Source organism: Phoca vitulina, unplaced genomic scaffold, assembly GCF_004348235.1.
Source record: "Phoca vitulina isolate PV1807 unplaced genomic scaffold, GSC_HSeal_1.0 scaffold13, whole genome shotgun sequence".
Lineage (NCBI taxonomy): Eukaryota > Metazoa > Chordata > Mammalia > Carnivora > Phocidae > Phoca > Phoca vitulina.
In genome coordinates this window covers 40,899,642-40,918,013 of record NW_022589716.1, presented here as the reverse complement: position 1 = coordinate 40,918,013, position 18,372 = coordinate 40,899,642, and the positions used below count along the sequence as shown (strand labels likewise).

The window sequence follows — 18,372 nt, the reverse complement described above, 5'->3', positions numbered from 1 at the left end:
TCCCTCTGCCCCTCCCCTGCTCTCTTTCTCTCTCTCTAAAGTAAATAAATTAATTAATTAAAAAAAAAAAAGAAGGCATCCCAGATGAGGGGACATTTGAACTGGGTTTTGAAGGTTGAATAGGTGTTCATCAGCCTCAAAAAGAGGGAAGGGCATCCCAAGTGGAGGGAAATGCAGGAACAGAAGTAGAAAGGTTTGAAGATAGGAAGGTCAGTTTGTGACGGACCTTGAAAGCCAGGCTAAGGAACTTAGAGACCAGTTGCAGGGATGCAACAGGGGTGATGATGTGATCGGATTAGTATTATAGAAGAAGACTCACTCAGGGAGGCTCTGGGAAGGAGTTAAAGAAAGAGACTCGAGGCAGGAAAGTGGTGAAAATGTTCCCATGAATCTGTTCCTTCCTCGATTTGCCATTTGAGACCAAGTCCTAAAACCATCAATAAAAATGGGGCCAGACCAAGCAGAAAGAATACCTCTGCCAATCCCTGAGTGAGGAAATGCTTTATAAGAAAAAAAAATGAAGTTGGAAGCTCTAGATCAGAAGTGGCAAAATGGGTCAGAATTGGCCCTTGGGCTGGTTTAATTTGGCCTGAACAAAAATTTTTTTCAGTTTGAAGTAGGAGCCAGAAATATGACTCTCTAGGATACATTATTTCAAACAGAGGGAACAGCAAGTGCAAAGGCCCTGAGGCAGGAATAAGCTTGGCATGTTTGAGAGTCAGCATGGAGGCTGTGCTGGCTGGAGTCCAGTATGGGAGGAAACAGAACCAGTCAGAGGCGGGCAAGGGCCAGATCACACAAGGTCTCAGAGACCACAGCAAGGAGTTCAGACTTTCTTCTAAACAGGATGAGAGAGAGTAGAGGGTGTAAGTGGTAGGCGAAATCTGACTTACGTTTAAGAGTCTCACTGTGGTTGCCCAGAAGAGGCTGCAGAGGGGCAGGGGTGGAAGCAGGGAGGCTCATTAAGAGGCTGAGAGTCCAGGTGAGAGAGGACAGTGACTTGAATGGTGGCAGCTAGGGCAGAGGCGATGAGGAGTGGGACCAGGGATCTCTTCTGGAGGTGGGGCCTGCAGGCCTTGCTAGCAGATTGGCTCTCAGCAGCCTAGGCCCGCACAGATGGCAGGCTGGGGGGAGGGGAGTGTGTGGCAGCCGCCTTGGACAATCCCCGATCTGTCCCACTGCATCAGAGGGACCGGTGGCTGCGTGGGGTGGGGACTTGGGCAGAGGCCAAAAGGCCAAGGCCAGTGTCTCAGGGCTGCCACTGTCCAAGGCTAGGGCTGGGCCCAGAAAGAGGCTCAGAGGGAGGGGGGGCACCAGGAAGAGCCAGGAAGGCAAGAAGGGGAGCAGCAGGTTTGGGAGTCGGGGCCCCCATTCCCTCCCATGGCGCTGTGCATACTCCTGCTTTGTCTTGCTCCCATTCTGTAATTACAGAAATTACAGAGGCTTGCTTCATACTGCAATCACTCTACTTGCTTTTATTTCTTTTTGGAACTCTGCAGTTCAAGAAAAAAATTAATATTGGGTTTGGCTTCATTCCAAAGGGAAACATAATGCAGTTTATTTTCTGCTTTAGGGGGAAAATGCTAGGCTCAATAAATTGGACAGGCTTTATTGAGCATCTGTTGTGTACCCAGACCCATGCCAGCTCCTATCAAGGGAGAAGAGCCAGCATTTATTGAGCACCTACAGTGTGCCAGGCATTTCACAGGTGCTATATTATCCAGTCCTCATTCCATCTCTGTAAGCCAAAGGCTATTTCACCCAGCTGACAGATAGGGAAACTGAGACTTGCCGGTTTGCGGCTATGATGAAGGAGTCTCAGACTGCTTGGTGATTCAAGGCCTTGCTATCCAAAGTGTGGTTCTCCACGAGGCAACATTGGCATCACCCAGAGGCCTGTTAGAAATGCAGGATCTTGGGCCCCACTCCAGACCCATGGGATCAGAAGCTGCATTTTAAAACTCCCAGTGATTCGGGTGCACACGGAAGCTTTGGAAGCCGTAGGTCAGGGATGCCCCTGATTATTTCACAGAGCTTGATTCCAGTCCCTGTGTGACCAGGGGCTAGATATTTACTGTGCTTGAGTATCCGTTTCCTCAGTGGTAATTTTGGACTCCTGTACTCCATAGGATGGTTGTGAAACTCTGAATCGAGATAATGCATGGAAAGAGGCTGGTGAGAGCAGAGGGCCTGGTGCACAGGAAGTGCTCAATAAACAGCAGCTTAGATTGCTATTCAAAGAGATGAATGGCCGGGGAAGTACTTTGTAATTGAAAAACATGGCACAAATATGAGGACCAATTAATAGCTGATAATCACGTGCAGAAGGTTGGGTGGAGGATAGAAGTGGGCAGGTGGATGCCATGCTGTGGGCAGCCTTTAACACCACCTGCTCTGACGGTTAGGGAGGGACCCCTAGAGAGGGTGCTCTGATGAAGAAGGGGCAGCTGGAGAGGGTCTACAAGGCCTCAGGACTTAGGTCTCAGAGACCCGAGTCTGGGGGTGAGGAGTCAGTCTTTGCCAGGATGCGAGCTGCAGGCAAACTGGACACCGCAGGTCTACATGGTAGGTCCTTCTCCTTGGACCCTCACAGCCAGTGGGGCTTAGGGCCAGGACCTATGCAGCCTCCGTCCTGCTCCAAACTTGTTCTCTGCCACACTGGTACCCTTGGTCTATAACAGCAATCTACAGATGAAGAACAAGGCCCAGAGAGGGCTGGTGGCTGGCCCAAGGTCACACAGGACACAAACGGTATGATCCTTGGAGACCCCCACGACCCCAATTCTCAGCTCATTACACATTCATACTCAAGAGATGAAGGAAAGCAGCCTCACATCTTGGCACAAACTCCTCACCTGCCTCAACATACCTGAGACATAATTTGCAGAGCCAGGCACGTTTCTTAATGGCATCTGTTGAATACCTACACTTCACAACATCCCACTGTGACTTTCAAGTAAGTTACTTATTTTCTCAAAGTGCTGGTTTCCTCATAAGGAAATGGAGCCAACAGGAACCACTTCATGAGGAATGAGGACTGGATTTGAATTTTCTAGCGCTGTGCCTGGCCCAGCAAGTGCTAAATACACTGAAACTAAAATGATTACTGGTTCCATTTTGCAGATGATGGTACTGAGGCTCAGAGAGATCAAATGACCTATCCAAGGTCACACAGGATTTAACCCAGGCTCACAGTCTGGTGGTATCTGCTCACCAAGCAGGTGCCTCTCAGACATGGGCCTGTGTGAAATTCTCTGAAGCCTTTAGATGTAGCCTTACCACTTATTTGAGCCTTTCTGCTGGGTTCTGAGGGGAAGAGATGTGACTACACGTAGTTGAGTTTCCCCAGCCTCACAGCCCCATGCAGATAAGGAAACCCAGGCTCAAGCCCTTCCCCTCTGCTTGCAGCCTCTGAGAACCTGGAATTCTGGTTTTCTGGGGGTGCCCCCAAAGCCAGAATGTAGGAGAAGGCTAGAGAACCCACCCGCCCACCCCCAACAACCAGAGTGTGAAAAAAAAAATCAGCTTTATAACTGCTAGAGGCTTAACAGACCCATCTAAAGGTGAAATAAACTCCAGAAGTCGAGCTTCTCTTTCTTTTGTGGTGGCACACAGGAAAAAAATCCCTAACTTTTCATTAACAAAGAAGGAAAGAAAAGGAAGAGCTCAGAGTGCAGGAAAGAAGTGAGCCCAGCACTTACTAACATGCCAGGGTCTTCTCTAAATGATTTATGTGTATTAACTATTCTCACTCCCTCCCTGTTTACTGATGGGTAAACTGAGGCACAGAGAGCTTAAAGTGGCTTGCCAAAGGTCTCACAGCTAGGAGCAAGGGGAGCTAAGACGAACCCAGGCAGCCGGGCTCCTGTGTCCATGCTCTTAAACACTCTATTCTGCGGTCTCTAGTGGGATACCCAAACCCCACTTTTAGGGTGTGTAAGAGTGGCCCATTTCCAGCAAGCAACTCCCTCCAGGACAAATCCCCATAAGGACAAGGCCTGCCACTCTTTTTAAGAAACCCAAGGGAGGCTGCTGAGGTCTGGCTCCCTGAGAGGCTAACTTGTCACCATGGCTGATTGGGCAGACCTGCCAGTGTCTCAGGAGCCAACAAGAGGCCACATGGGATCCAGGCTGAGCAGCTCTCCCTAGGCCCCAGGAGCTAGAGGCTCTAATTAGCGTCCCCCAGGGGGGGGTGTCAGCCAGCCCCAAAGGGTGGTGATCCCCTCTGGGAGTCCCCAGCTCTCCTCCAACTGCACATACGGGCCCTGTGTGCCACAGCAGAGGCCTGCCTTCGGGCCACGTCTGCAGGGCAAAGAGGGAGTGTGGCCAGCTGGAGTCTCTGGAGCCGCAGGCCCCGAGTGGGAATCCACTGCACACATCACCAGCTGTGTGATTTCCAGCCAGCCCCTTCTGCTCTCTGTGCCGTGGTTCTCCTCCATGGGCAAGGAGAGGAGCCAGACCGCGCCTTCTAGCTCCCCTTCTACTCCGTGTCCTCATTCTCATCTCACCCTGTGTGTCTAGCTCATCCAATCAGTGGTTTGCTAACAATTGTCTGCAAAGCCCGACTGAGCACCTCCTCTTGTCAAGGCAATTTTCAATCCAATCCAGCCCGCATGGACCGTGCACATCCGGGTAGCAGGTCCCACACTAGGTGCAAGGGAATAAAGATGCCAGTTGGAGTCTGGGCCTGCTGCCATTGGGCTCTCGGGACAGCTGGGCCACAGGTAACCAGCATGCATGGGATAATTTCTTCATCAGCCCAGAGTAGGAGGGATGGCCCCCTTGGCAGACAACTGGGAGAGAATGGCACTGTGCCCCTGACAGAAGGGGACAGAAGTGGGGAGGTTCTCTTTATAACCACAGGCAGAGAAAGCGGACTTGGAATCCTTACCTTACCCCAAGCCTAGCTGCTGGTCCATTCTGGGCAGAGAGAACAGGGGGAAAATGCATAATGCATTTAGGGCCAATGAGGAGCCTGGCATGGCTGGCTAGAAGCTGGGGTGACTTAAGGAACGTTACTGGAGAGGTGGAAAGCAGCAATAAAGGGCTTTGAATGCAGGAAAAGGGGGTGCACTGTATCCTGTAATAAGAGCAGTGACCACACTGAACATTTATTAAGTGCTTAATATGTTTAGTGCATTTCACAGATGATCATATTTACCTCTCACCACACCCCACTGCACAGATGTGGAAACTGAGGCTCAGAGCAGTAAAGCACCTTGCCCGTGGTCCCAGATCTAGGAGGCTTGATTCCGGAGCCCATGCTTCTAACCCCTCTTCCCCACCTTGGGCACTGGGGGTGGGAGGAACTTGGGGGAAACTGGAGCCTTCAAAAGTGGGGAGATTTGATCTGATGATGACTTGGCAGGAGCCTGGCACCGGGGGTGGGGAGGAGATGGGGGATGGGAGGACAGCACCGGAGCTGGGATCATGGTGGGGCTGAAGGCGAAGGCCTGTCACTATTCACAACTTGACTTCTATCCTACTAATGGCTATTCAGTCTTATCTCCCCAGCTACATTGTCACCTCTATACAGATGGGACCCGGGTCTTGGACTTGCCCTGTTTCCCTCACAGCCGCTCAAACAGTGACAGATGTATACATGCTGTCCTGAGTTCCACCTTCCGTCCCCACCTGTCACTCTGTCCCTCTGTGACAGGAGACGTTGTTATTATAAGTCCTCAAGAAACGTCTGCCTCTGGGAAGGTGGCACTGGTCTCCGAAGCGGCGGTGTGCTGGTGTTTATAAGGGCGCCCTCAGGAAAACGAACAGAAGGCTGATTCTGGGGTGTAAATGTTCGCACTGCAGCACGTTCAGGGTGCCACCGTGAGGTCACAGGACTGTGAGGAGATGAGCACACTCTGGGAACCGGCTCTTGCGTGCTTCCCGTACGGAGAGCCCAGACCTCGCCTCCTCCACGGACACTGGAGCGGACAGCGCCGCTCCTGCAGATGCCTGGGGCCCAGAGTCCAGCTGTCCGTGGGTGCTGACGAGTGGGGAGGGACGGAGCGAGGAGGGCAGGAAGGAGGAGGAGAAAGGAGAGCAAAGAAAACCAGAGGGTCAGGGGAGCAGCAGAGAGGTGAGAGCAGGGGCACAGGAGGAAGACGGAAGGAAAAAGAAAAAAATAAGGACAGTGGAGAAGGGGTGCTGTCCCTTTCCTGTGGGCTGTGCAAGGCTCTACTCTGTGATCTCATGATAGCCTCCGGAGAACCAACGAAGGAGGGGGCCTGTGTTTCAGCAGGAAGAAACGTGGTGGCAGAGCCCACAGTCTCGAGTGGTTGAGGAGCTGTGACCCCGGACGCAGGTGGCAGGGTCTGCCCAGCTGGCTTCCTCCCTTTGGTCTAACTGGATTTGCTGGGGGCCAGCCCTTCTGTCTGTGCCCATCAGTCTGTCCGGACGGCTCAAGGCACCTACTTTGAGGTACCCTGTGCCAGGCACCGGCCTCGGGGCCCTCACTGTCCTGTTCCAGGCTACGCCTTTCCCCCTCCCTTCCTTCGCCGGCTGTGTGCAATTTTGCAGCTCTGTGCTCCAGGGGCTGCCTCTGAAAAGGCCCCGGCTCACCTAGTCAGAAAGGATTCATTCAGATCAGGAAATGAGGGTGACATGCTGACCACCTGACATTCTTTCACATCACTCTTCGCCTTTTAAGACACACTTGTAAGAAAACCCGGGGGGTTACATCACCGCTCTCTCCTGTTCACGATGTGCTTGAAGGACTCTGAAGGGCATTAGGATAAACGCCCTTTAAAAACTCAGACTGGGGGAAAAAGGAAAACACAGCACTGCAGGGACGGGCTGAACTAAATGATAATCTGTAATAAGTCACACGCAGACACGCCGCCTACATGGAGAGCTGACTCGGCGTCACAGAATAGCACTTCCGCGGCGAAGGCACTGGGCATTTCTTCGGTTCATTATCAAGCTTCCACACCCGGGGCTCCATTTACAACTCTGCAGGCTTTATTGGCTCCATTCTAGAGATGAACACACTGAAGCCCCAAAGATAAACTGTCTGCATCCAGATTACAGTAAGAAGCCGCAGGGATCTCAAACTGATGGCCTGCGGGGGCCGAGCGGGTCCCCATCTGTGTTTGGTTCAGTGGTATCAGAATTTTAAAACTTGAACTTGCAGGTATTGGGGGGAGAGAGTAGGCATGAGTTTTCCAGTTTACTGTAAGTCCCGCCATGACTATTATCTTGTTCCTGATCCCTTGACTCATTTCTTTGACCTGCCTGGCTCTCAGTGGACCTTGAGTTTGCAATCTAGTCACTCCCGAAAGCTCATCTTCTAAGTGGTAGAAGGACAAAGTTACTCTTTCCCCTTCTCTAGGAGATGGGCAAAACTCTCAGGGATGGTAGCGATCAAAAACACACATTCACTATTGTAATTGTAATTTTATATCTGGGAAACAACAAATCCTATTGTTCTTTTAATACAAGCTCAGTTGGATTTTAAAACAATGTTGAGAGACACTGCTTTAGAATATTTTGCAAGAACGAGGAGGGTGTGTATTTTTGGAGTTGATTAAGGGTCAGATTCCAGGGTCTCGAATATTTCCCACAAGAGAAAGCTGATTTTATCTTTAAAAGACTCAAATGAATGCTCACTTTAGCCAACGCATCTGTTCTTGATTCATTCACTTAGCTTTCTAAAGGAATCTTTATAGAATGAATCTCCCCTTCTTTGTAAAGTGAAAAATCACATGCAGCAAGAAAAACCTACCCATTTGGGAGAATGGGATTTTTACTGAGCACATTTTAAGTCCATGGCCAATGAACAAACTCATGAACACCTTCCACTGGGGATGTCAAAGGGTATTCGGAGGTTGATCTGTCAGCTAGGACAGGGGCAGGCAGGACAGGGGCAGGCAGAACAGGGGAGTGGTTAAGGGCATTGGCCCTGAGGGCAAGAAAACCCTCAGAAGCTGTGTGACCATGGGTTAGTCCCCCATCCTCTCTAAGACAGAGGTGATGATACCTACGTTTAGCTACTATGAGGATTAAATGAGATAATACGTAAAGTGGTTAACACAGAACCTGGTACAGAGGAAAATGCTTGCTACCTGGCAGATATTATCATAAATCACTTGATTAGGGCTAATATTATTTGTTTTGTTTTGTTTTTGATAGCTATGGGAAAAAGTCCTGGGCAGAAAGCCACAGTTATCTTAACTTATAGGCAATCAATAGAAGGGAACAGTGCCAGCCACCGGGAAACGCTGATCAAATCAAGCTCTCAGAGCAAATTGTTCATTAAACACGATTCCCGAAGTGGATGTGTGTACCTTTCCTGCAATTAGCACATTCGTTCAAATCCCAGTTAAATGTCAGCCGTCTTCATGTGTCCACTGAATGAGTCCCCCTCACCCCTCTCCCGCCGGCCTGAGTCGGAGGTGTGGGAATCCGAGGTCTCTAGGTTCATTGCTTCACACTCTGTCATCCAGCCCCAGGATCAGCAACGAACAAATGACCATCCCTCTCTGGGAATCCAGAAACAGGTTGCTATCTCTGGGGGTGGATTTGCTCAGACGGGTTTGCGGAAACAAACAAAATGGTTGCTTGCCTCCCAGTCATCAGGATCCCAGCTCTCACCATTGCTTTTAAAACAGCCCAATGCCTGAGTCCAGCACCCTCTTTCTGCTTCCCAAAAGGAGTGGGCTTGTCTGCCAGTTCCATCACATCTTTGCCAGCATGCAAATGATACACTTCGGCGTTTCTCGGGGTGTTAACCCCATGCTCCCCAATCTCCGATGAGGGGAGTAAATATTTTGCACTAGCTGTGCAGGAGGGAGAAATGAAAGAGCGTGGGTGAGAGTATTTATTTTCCAAAAGGGTTTACAGCATGGGGTCATTTAGATAGCTGGCAGAGAGAAAAGGCAATTTCCCCCAGCGTGGTTCGCACATGGGCTTTTAGGGAGAGCACGCTGCAGTGAGGTACATCAATCATGCTTTCCAAATGCAAAATATTGATGTATATTTTTAGTGATGGGGGCTGTTCATTTGTTCCACTGATATTCACCAGCCTGGAATGAAGAGCTCAGTTATTCATCATTCTTATCCTCACTTTAGCCAGTTCCACTCTTCCGACACCACAAATTACAAGCTGATACATGGTTGGGAGCCGCTCCTTCTCCTAGCCTCTCCTCTCTGGTTAATAATCCTAGCTACTGTTGATTGAGCTATGCTCAGGAGCCGGGTTTGACGCTCTATCTACCGTACCTTATTTGGTCTTAGAACAATCCTGAGGGAAGTCTGTTATTGTCCCCGTTTTGCAGATGAGGACATGGAGTTTCAGACAGGTGAAGTGACTTGTCCAGGGTCACGCAGCTAGGAAGCGGCAGGGCGAGATTGGACTTTGGCACCAACGGTGATATGGGTAGCTAGCTACCTTGCTGTAATGTTTCCCCGCTCCTCCTGGGCTGGAATTGTCATCCCTGGCCTGTCCGAATCTCCATGAGCACTCTCTTCTGCAGTCTTTAGAGGGGTGGAGGTGCCCTGAGTGCAGTGCTCAGAGCTGGCTCCCTTCTGGCTCCCCATCCCACGCACTGCCTGTGCTCCCCACGGGCCCCTCAAACCCTCCCCGGGGCCCAGACTTCCGACACCAGTCTGAAGTTTTGATCCCAGCTCCACGTCTCGCCCGGCTGTGGGACCTGGGGGAAGAGTCAGTTCACCTCTTTTCGCCTTACTTCGTGCCTCCGTGAAGGGAAGGTAATTGTCCCTCTCTGCCAAGGCTGTGGCAAGGATGGAACTAGGCGAGGCGAGTGTCCCCCCAGCTGTCCCCACCCAGCCAGCCCGAATCTCCTTCTCGGGGGAGCTCAAACCCCAGACACAGTCCCCCCTGCATTCGTGCTCACTCACTCCAGCAGGTCCCGAATCAGCATTCAACACACATCTCTCTGCCTGTACAACACCATTGTCTCCCGAGGACACAGGCTCCGTTGTCACGGCAACCAGAGTCCTTCCACCAACTCTATTTAATAATTTCTCAACAGTGGAGCTGGGCTGGCTTAGGGCAGGGGAAGGAGCGCTGGGTTAGGGGTTAGAAGCTCTGGGTCCTAGCGCCTGTGGCCCTAGGGCTCCTCCCCCCTGGGCCTCAGTTTACTCATCTGTAACCCAGGGGAGTCTGAAATGAGTGGATTTTGTGGCTTTCTCTGGCCTAGAAAAACCTAAGAAACGGTTCTCCAGGTCCAGGAAGCAGGAGGTAGGGGACTGGAGCCACTGGAGAGCGGATGGAAGTTTGAATGACATCCTAAATCCACAAGAAGAACCAGAACCTACCCTTAGTGACCAAACTCTCTCCTTCTGCTGAATTGCCCACCAATATGTCACTTTTCAGATGTTTATGCCATCTCCACGACCCTCTGGGTTCAGAGCTGGGGGTGGTTAGGAGACACAGTTTTGCCCGCAGCCATCACAGCCCTGACTCTCCCCATTTTGCAGATGTGTAAACTGAGGCTCAGAGGGCAAAAGAGTTGTCCATGGTCAACTGGTCAAGATCGTCCAGGAGGTGGAAAGTCCAGCTGTCCAGGAAGGCCAGAGAAGAGAGCCAGTCCACCCGCCTGTCGTGCCTTACTCTCAGCCCACGGCCGAATGTGCTCTGGCCCCCACCTTGTGGCCTCTGGCTCTCACTGAAGAAGACTTGTAGATCATAAAAAGCAAGAGGTAAGTACCTATGCTGTGTCCCACTATGCTGGGCCCGGAGACGCCAGAAGACACAGCATTCCTGCTTGTAGGGAATGTACAGTTTTGACTGTGAGCCGCTCGTCCAAGGCTGGAAACAATGCCTGATTTGTCTACACAGCCCACGGTAGGACATGGCATACAGAAGGTGCTCAAAATTGTACCTGGCCCCATTGTTTGCCCACCTCTACCTCTGAAGGTAACTTGTCTAGACCCCCAGAGGCCTCTATGACAATGTCCCAGAGGGGCCACCAACATCCCTGGCTCCAAGGAGCCATTGCGGACCCCACGCTGGGGAGGGGACCAGTGTGGCCAGGCTTTGTGGCTCCTGGCTTGGCCCCGTGGTTGGGGAGGGGGGCGGTTCAGCCTCGGCCCAGGTCCACGGCACCGCTTTTCGGCATGGCCACGGCCAGCCCAGCGGCACTATTAAACTCATCCCGGGTCGGCATTTTCATTTAACACCCGCGGCATAATTAACAGTGCTGTCTCTGCTCTGTCATTAGAGGCATTCACTGCCGTTTGGAGAAAGGGCTCTCACCGTCCCCAGTCATTAGTCTGGGGAGGCTATTCTGGGGGAAATGGAGGAGGAAGCAGGGCGTGCAGCCATCCTTCCCCTCCCCTTGCCTGGAGAGCCAGCGCCGGGCTTGGGGAGCAGCCCATCATCCAGTCCAGTCCAAATCCCTCGGCTTTATGGACTGAGAAAGCAAAGTCCAGAGAAGGGCAGGACACCTGCCCTTTATCCCCTGCAAGCTCGAGTCCTGCACAGAATGCAAGCCCAGGACTCAGGGTCCCGCAGACCTAGATCTGAGTCGCAATTCTGCGGCACGTCAGTGGGCCGACCCTGGGCAACCATGTGAGCTCCCTGGGCCTCAGTTTCCTTATGGAGGATCCTAGAACAGCGCTTGTCAAGTCCTCAGCTCAGTGCCTGGATCACAGTCAGAGCTCAAAGGCCAGGAAAGGCTTGTAGCTATCTGATCATTTGCTACCAACCTGTTAAAAATGGATGCATTTAAATTCCATCTTCACAGAATACTCTTTGGTATGACAACTTCTTCCCCGTTCCCAAGCCCACTTTTTTTTTTTTTTTTAAATCATAGGTGAGCCCTTGATCTCAAGTTCTGAAAACATCTGACATGGGAGCAAAGGGACAAATGGACTCAGGCAGCAGGGGAGCTGGACCTCAGAATCAAGGGCATGGGAACCTTTGGCTTTGGTCACTTTTATTTTGTATAGTTGACACTCTGCCTCAGTGAGTCAAAGCCCCGGTCTCCTCCACTGTGACCTCCACTCAGGTGCTTTCCAGAGGTACTGGGTAGCATGAAAACGCATGTGGGGGTCGGCATTAGCAAGGCCTGGGTTCAAACTCTGCTGTGCAAGCCAGGGTGACTCTACCTTCCTCAGCCTCCAGGTCCTCCTCTGGCCGCAGGGACCGTAGCACCCATCCCCCTTACCCCTATCTGCTAGCATCCTTCTCACCAGCCTCAGGAGGCCCAGGACTGGTGCCCAGGGGACGCGCCATGCTCAGTGGCTGGGGACCGGCTGCCCGGGCAGGGAGGGGAAGAGTCAAATTCTCAGGTGCCCCTGCCCCCCAACACCCAAGAAGGAAGCTCCCAGAACTTGTGATTTTTCATCATCTCCAGCAAGGGCAGAGGGGAAGTGGGGTAATGGCCAGAAGAAGTAACTGACTCTCTCCCCTCTCTTACCCTCTTGGCTGGAAAGGACTCAGAACCACTCAGCCTGCTCCTCCAACAGGTCCCAAACAACCCAAGGCTCACCTATGAATACTGCCCCACCCCCTTCCTGGTTGCTAGGGCCCTGAGATCCTTCTAGATAACCTCACAGGGCCCCTGGTATATTTATTTTCACCCAAATCCACCCAGATAAGCATGTTTGTGTTCATGCACTGTCTGAGAGTGATCATCCCTTCCTTTCCCCCCAAATCTGGCTACCGCTGGGGGCCCCCTGGCCAAATGAGCACACGTCAGACTCCACAAGCTCTGGGCATAACTGAGGAGATGTTAGCCTCTGGCTGGAGCTCAGAACGACACGGAAGGCTAAAACGATGCCGGGGCCCTTTCTCACACTGCATGGCTGTGCCTTCCCACACCATCCTGCCATCAGTCCCTGTGTGCTTGGGGTTCTGCCTGCCACAGATCGGGCTCATCGGGCTCCTTCTCAAGGGGCAACCTGCTGAATTCGGACTTGGATTTCGTAAAGGTGAATCCCATCAGCTGGGAATCCAGAGGTCAGGGATTAGTGTGTTTCAGGGCTTGCTGAGCCTCAGTTTCCCCAGCCAAAGGATGGAGATAATAATGGCAATAATAATAACAATAATATTTTCACTTGGAACCCGCCGGGGCTGTTGCAAACTTCGACTATAAAATTCTAAAATTTGAGTCAAGGTCATTCTGACTTGGGCTTTATGAGAACACTAGCTTTAAAAAAAATGTCTCTTTTTGTCTGACAGAGGATTCTTCTCCAGGATATTAAGGACCATATTTTCTTCCCCTGGAATACTTCTTACAGGATCAAAAGACAGAACGGCTTCAAGAACATTCTTCTGCAAACCGCAAAGTACTCTTCTGATGACCAGGAGTTTTATCAGCACTAAGTTCTGGCAAACTGCAATATTGATACCAAATGTTGTTGCTTACCTCCCGTGGCTACTGCCCTCTCCCTGGACAGAACCTCCTTACCAAACAATAAGGCCATGAAAACAGCCTGCTGTCAATGTCTTTCGGGGCGTCTTTGACCTTGACTGTCCCTCTAGCCAGGGCTCAGCTGTGTCAGGAGCTGGCTTGCAACATCCATCCTGCAGACATCATGCACTGACAGGTGGGCAGAGCCGCAGGTCACCGTCCGAGGCAGCCACCAACTCCTGCATCCTCTAGCCTGGTCTGAATGCCAGGATCCCATCCAGCCCCGGAAGCCAGGGGCCTCTCTTGCAGCCAAGAGGGCCCCTGGCACCCTAATGTGGCCTGTTCCACCTAGCTGCACACCCCCTGCTTTTAAAGAGCCATGGCCAATCATTCTGCAAGACCTGGCCTCCTTGTAATTTCCAATTTGTGACAAATGTAAAAATAGAAGGCCATTCGATGCAGGAGGTTCACATCAAATTGGATGCCGCTTTCGTGTCATGTCAGATCATGGTAAACAGAGCTGATGACTTCGTCGGCCACTCTCAATGGCTTCCAGAGCAGTGAGAGGGTAAGCAACAAATTTGGGGACACCTAAGAGTTAGGGAAAGGTGGCTGGGTGCACAACATTAAAACCAGCTTTAAATGAACTCGAAGTCTAGCTCACAAATATGCTGTAAGATGCAGGGCACTTGAGTGCAGATCCCAGTTGTACACCCTAGCAGCTGAGGGACCTCTGGCACAAACTCATCTCTCCGTGCCTCAGCTTCCCCTAAGGAACACCACCGGCTTCCCAGAGCTGTGGCAAAGCTCAACTGTTGTAAAACAAAAGGGGGGAGTGCTTTCTAACTGTGCAGCTCCATAAATGGGGCATGTGGTCCTTGCCAAGTGAACAGCACCAGGGGGCTCCTCCGGGGCAGGGATGTCAGCACACGACGGCTGAGCTCGGGCTCCAGGGGCCACTTACTAGCCTACTAATCCTGCAGCTAGCAATTTCACCTTTCTTCCTCTCGGTTTCCTTATCTGCACAGGGACAATCCTATGTACCCCACGGGGTTTTGTGAAAATTAAATGCAATGATGTAAGTAAAGCACACAGCACATTGCCTGGCAGATCATCAGCTCGCAATAACTGTTAGATATTATTGTTATTGATGATATTATCATTGGAATAATATTTAGTGGGTTTTTTCTTTTTTTTGGTCTTTGTGACTGAATCCAAGTCTGTGCTGAAATATCACAGCTTGTGTTCACACCTACCATTTATGCCAGGCAGCCCTTATCCCTACTATTAGCTGGCTTCCCACTGACTTTCATGCCAACCTTCCCCCTGGCTCTGAGGTCTGCAGGTGAGCTCTGAGCAAAGATGCTGGATGTTCACAAAGCTCACGGAGGCACGTTTCCTGGGAAGCCCTATTTTGGGGTCCATATCTGGCCTCCCAGCCATTTCCCCATCTTAGGTACCACGCTCTTTCCCTCCACCTCCCAGCAACCTTCAGGGAATGGGGCAAAAAGGTGACAGAAAGGAGCACGGGCACCAGGCCCATTGGAGTAGCTGGTGCAGAGGAATGCCACGGAGCAGCATCGGAGGTCCCCAATCTCCTCACCGAGAGGGGCCCTGCTGCTCTTTGCAATTGGAGTAGATTCAAGGTTGTTTTCATTGCAGCGGGGGCTGTGCTCTGTCCACCGTTCTCTGGGCACAGAGCAGCTCAGGTGACTGCGCACAGGGAAACTGAAGGGGCAGTTCTGACACGGGCAAAAACAGGCCTGCTGACACTCATATCTCTGTTTCCTTCCAGGGAAGAAGATGATTAAGGGGCTCTAACTGGGTTTGGCCCTGCAGCTGCAGCTGAGGGACAGGGCTGCTGGGGTGGTGTGGCTTCAGGGATCAAAGGGAAGGAAGCTGGGCACACCTGGGGCCAGGTGACGGGGAGAGGCTCCGGCATCCCCTCTGCTCCCAAGGACAAAGGGGACAGACTTGAGGATGGACTTCGGATGCAGGGGTCTAGAGGTGGTGGGCAAGGCTTAATGGTTGGCACTCAGCCTGTGATGTATATACATCACAGGAGAGGAAGGAAAAAGCCATCTCCGAATTCCAAGTGGCTTGGGACAGCTCTGTCTCAGCTGCTGAGCTCACAGCCAAGCCTAGGAACGTGTCTTTATGTGATGGGGAGAAGCCACCTGACATTGGTGCTTTATTCAAGCTCTTAGCATATGCCAGACTGTCAACCATTCAGTCCTCACCATCACCCTTCCACCTCACTCTATGGAGGTGAAAACTGAGGCCCAGAGACCCAACATCAGGGCAGAGTGTTGGCCAGGAAATCAGAAGAGAGGGGCTCAAATCCCTGCCCTGCCTCTTCCCAGCTGGGTGACCTTGGGCAAGTCACTTCCCCTCTCTGTACTGCAGTTTCCTCCCCTCTGAAGTGGGGATTAGAAGAGTACCTGCTGCATAAGGTTATTATAGGAATTATGAGCTGGTCACACTGGAAGCTTTCAGTACTCCATTCCTTCCTTCCAGTGGGGATGAGAACTTACCCAAGGTCACCGGGCCAGAAAATGGCAGCACCCCAGCTCAAAGCCAACTCAGCCAGGGCTGCTTCTGGTCTCAGAGTCTACCTTTCAGAGCCTCCCTGGCTCAATGACATAGAAAGATAGTGCAGGTCGGGCCACACCAGCACCGTTGTCACCTTGCATCCATGCAGGCTTTATTGTAAGACACTCGGTAAGTGCCTGCTCTGTGCCGGGCCATGCATAAACAAATGGCATTTGGAGTTCCTGATTGCCAGGCATGTGGAATCCCTCAAAGACAGAGCTATTGTGCTTCTTTCGGCTTTGGTGGACTTGCTCTTTCCTCATCTTTACCCTCTGAGTTGCTTCCTTCTGGGCCTCTCGATGCCCCTCTCAGCTCCATCCTGAGCTTCTGGGGACCCACTTCCCACCACACCTCCAGCGCCGGAATGAAGGGTTGCACACAAGAGAGATGGTCCCTGCTTCCTCTTCCACAGCAGCTGCCTCTCTCCTGTGTGGTTCTGAGGGATCGCCCCACTCTCCAGATGCTCTGCCAGACAAGCCCGGCTATGTGCCCCTGCCTGGGACTCACTGTTTGTCCTCCAAGCCCTGGCCACTGAGCCAGGGCTTGGCTGGAGAGAGAGCAAGCGCTTTCTTTGTTTGCTGCTTGCCTGACAATTTATTTCTGAGACTCAGCCATTTTGCCCTGGATGCTCTGGGGAAAGGTCCCTTCCACTCCTCCTGGGACTTGCACCTCTAAGGGCAATGTCTCCTCTTCCTCCTCTGGCTAGGGGAGGGCCTGAGACTGCTCAGACCCCGACCAGAGCAGAGGCTGGGTCAACCCTTCCCAGAGAGAGTGCTCCAAAGAGAGAGAGGGAGAGGGAGACAGACAGAGGGTACAAGTTGCTTGTAGTTCCCACTGATCTCCTTTGTTCTGGAATTTGGGAGTTGGGGCAGTCTTTTCAGACTCCATTATGAATACATTTTCCCCAAAGTTCCCAAAGAGAGAGAAAAATCTAGGCAATACCCAGCACCCAATACCCCCTCACCAAACACCTCCTCTCTCTCCAAACACCCACTTTGTGTCACAGAAAAATGAAGGTCGACCCCAAAGTCCACTCACATAGCCTGACAGCCTCTGGTTTTGGGGGTGTCACCAAAGATCAGGAGCCATTTTACTCCGTGCTTCCCCGTCCACCCCAGTTCTTCATGGGCATGAGGCTGGGGTTTCTAGGAGAGGGAGGGAGTGCTCCAGCCCCATATCAGGAGGAACCAGGGCTTAATCATTTGGCTTTTTAAAATCCAGTTTTCTCCTTGGGGTCCATGTCTATTTTGGGAAGAGATTAGCTAAGAGCCTCGGCGGGGGCTGCCCGGTCTAAGTTCCTTGTCTGAAGACCAAGCCAAGCTAGAACAGGGCATCTATGGGTGCCACGCATAGGGATGGTGGGCACAAAGGGACCAGACACGGAGACCACGGAGTCATTGCCCTGGGGTAAGTAACTGAGGCAGGCAGTTTCCCTTTCCCCATCTCCGGGGAGTAAATGTGGGACACAAGAAGGTGAAAACAGTTTCCGCGGCGACAAGGGGACACTGTCCTCAAACCCTCTGGGGGACTCCCCTCACCCCACATTCCTCGGGGAAAGGAGTGGAGAGCGCGGCGCGAGCTAGTGTGCGCTCAGCCCAGGCTGTGGTAAATGCTTTTTAGCCAACGTTTCTTGAGAGCTTGAGCTACCCCGGGATGAAAAGCAGGTGACCCATCCCCAAGTCGCTCGCCCCAGAGCCCTTTAGAGAATAAATGAGGCGCACAGCTCTACCTCGGCGCATCTGACCCTGAGACGGAAAAGTGGCCACGGCCCCCCAAACGCTCTTCGTATTATTCACTCCCGGGGTCCCCCGCCATCCCCTGAGAAATGGACGCGGCGCTTCGACGGCTCCAACTAGGAGACTCCAACGCCAGCTAGGAGATCCAAGGGGGCTCCGCGACAAGGAAGGGGCAGGAGACTCTCGCGACCCTCGCACGAGTCCCCTGCCCCCCGCGCGTCCCAGGGGAATGGCCCGGGCTCACGTCGGCGGTGGGAGCGGCGTCCCGGGCTCCTTCGTGATGCCCCGAGACGAGGTGAGGCGCGGGGGTTGGAATCAGGGTGTCCGCCCCCACCCCGCCTGGCCCGATCTGCCGGGGCCGTCCGGGGATCTGCGCCCCGCGCCCCGACGCCGGCCGCCCGTTCCTACCTGCGGCCCGGGCTGCGCTGCCCGCAGCGGGCGTTGCGCGGGCAGCTTGGCCGCTGCGGTGCGCTCCGGGCGCGGGGCCGCTCCGGGCTCCGGCCGCGCTGCGCTCCCGGCTCCTCGGCTCCTCGGCTCCTCCGCGCGGCGCTGCTCGCCCGCAACCTCACCGCTCGCTCGGTCTTCCGAGGGCGGGCGGAGGGACACCGGGAAGCGGCAGGGCGGGGGAGCGAGGGATGGAGGGCGGGAGGGCGGGAGCGCGCGCGGGCGGGGGGCGGGGCGCTGCTCCGGGAGCCCGCCCAGCCCGGGGAGGGGCGCCGCCCGCC

At 52.9% G+C, this 18,372-nt stretch overlaps 1 protein-coding gene across 2 annotated transcripts in view; it reads right to left on the bottom strand.

The window, feature by feature from the left end:
* Positions 1-18,154, bottom strand: part of SLC6A1 (solute carrier family 6 member 1) — a 41,486-nt gene extending 23,332 nt beyond the window's left edge. The window contains exon 1 of one of the 2 annotated variants that reach the window (XM_032411935.1): positions 18,056-18,154. The gene's annotated coding sequence lies outside the window, so the exon portion shown is untranslated. The remainder of the gene's footprint in view (positions 1-18,055) is intronic. The other variant, XM_032411934.1, reaches the window with a different exon arrangement.
* Between the last annotated feature and the right edge of the window lie 218 nt (positions 18,155-18,372).